Source organism: Oncorhynchus clarkii, unplaced genomic scaffold (assembly GCF_045791955.1).
Source record: "Oncorhynchus clarkii lewisi isolate Uvic-CL-2024 unplaced genomic scaffold, UVic_Ocla_1.0 unplaced_contig_1124_pilon_pilon, whole genome shotgun sequence".
Classification (NCBI taxonomy): domain Eukaryota; kingdom Metazoa; phylum Chordata; class Actinopteri; order Salmoniformes; family Salmonidae; genus Oncorhynchus; species Oncorhynchus clarkii.
Window position 1 is genome coordinate 1 of NW_027260778.1, and position 987 is coordinate 987.

The 987-nt window shown below is 43.8% G+C and overlaps 2 non-coding genes across 2 annotated transcripts; both read left to right on the top strand.

Moving 5' to 3' along the window:
* Nucleotides 1–41: 41 nt before the first annotated feature.
* LOC139401763 (5S ribosomal RNA) lies at nucleotides 42–160 on the top strand. Its single transcript, XR_011633155.1, has one exon. It is a non-coding gene; the product is annotated as a 5S ribosomal RNA (ribosomal RNA).
* A 260-nt stretch (nucleotides 161–420) lies between these two features.
* On the top strand, nucleotides 421–539 carry LOC139401762 (5S ribosomal RNA). Its single transcript, XR_011633154.1, has one exon. It is a non-coding gene; the product is annotated as a 5S ribosomal RNA (ribosomal RNA).
* Nucleotides 540–987: the final 448 nt, after the last annotated feature.

Here is a 987-nt window from a genome sequence, read left to right on the forward strand (position 1 = left end):
ACAGTATATGCAATTTCATCCACTTTTTGAGATTGCCTTTCGCTTACGGCCACACCGGCCTGAGTACGCCTGATCTCGTCCGATCTCGGAAGCTAAGCAGGGTCGGGCCTGGTTAGTACTTGGATGGGAGACAGCCTGGGAATACCAGGTGCTGTAAGCTTTTTGTCACTGCCTTGTGGAATTTCAACTCTTTGTCCGTTTTTTCCCACAAGGCTGAAATATGTGCCCTCGCTTTGAAATAAGTAAGCAAGGTTAGTTTGTATTTCATTCAACAATCTGTGCTACAAATTATGGCTACAGTATATGCAATTTCTTCCACTTTTTGAGTGACACAAAGATGCTTATCTAAATGGTGAAAATGCAACAGCTGTTAATCAGGCTCACTTTGACTTTACATAGTGCACCAAGAGATAGTTTCTCGCTTACGGCCACACCGGCCTGAGTACGCCTGATCTCGTACGATCTCGGAAGCTAAGCAGGGTCGGGCCTGGTTAGTACTTGGATGGGAGACCGCCTGGGAATACCAGGTGCTGTAAGCTTTTTGTCACTGCCTTGTGGAATTTCAACTCTTTGTCCGTTTTTTCCCACAAGGCTGAAATATGTGCCCTCGCTTTGAAATAAGTAAGCAAGGTTAGTTTGTATTTCATCCAACAATCTGTGCTACAAATTATGGCTACAGTATATGCAATTTCATCCACTTTTTGAGACGGGCCTGGTTAGTACTTGGATGGGAGACCGCCTGGGAATACCAGGTGCTGTAAGCTTTTTGTCACTGCCTTGTGGAATTTCAACTCTTTGTCCGTTTTTTCCCACAAGGCTGAAATATGTGCCCTCGCTTTGAAATAAGTAAGCAAGGTTAGTTTGTATTTCATCCAACAATCTGTACCACAAATTATGGCTACAGTATATGCAATTTCATCCACTTTTTGAGATTGCCTTTCGCTTACGGCCACACCGAATTTCTTCCACTTTTTGAGTGACACAAAG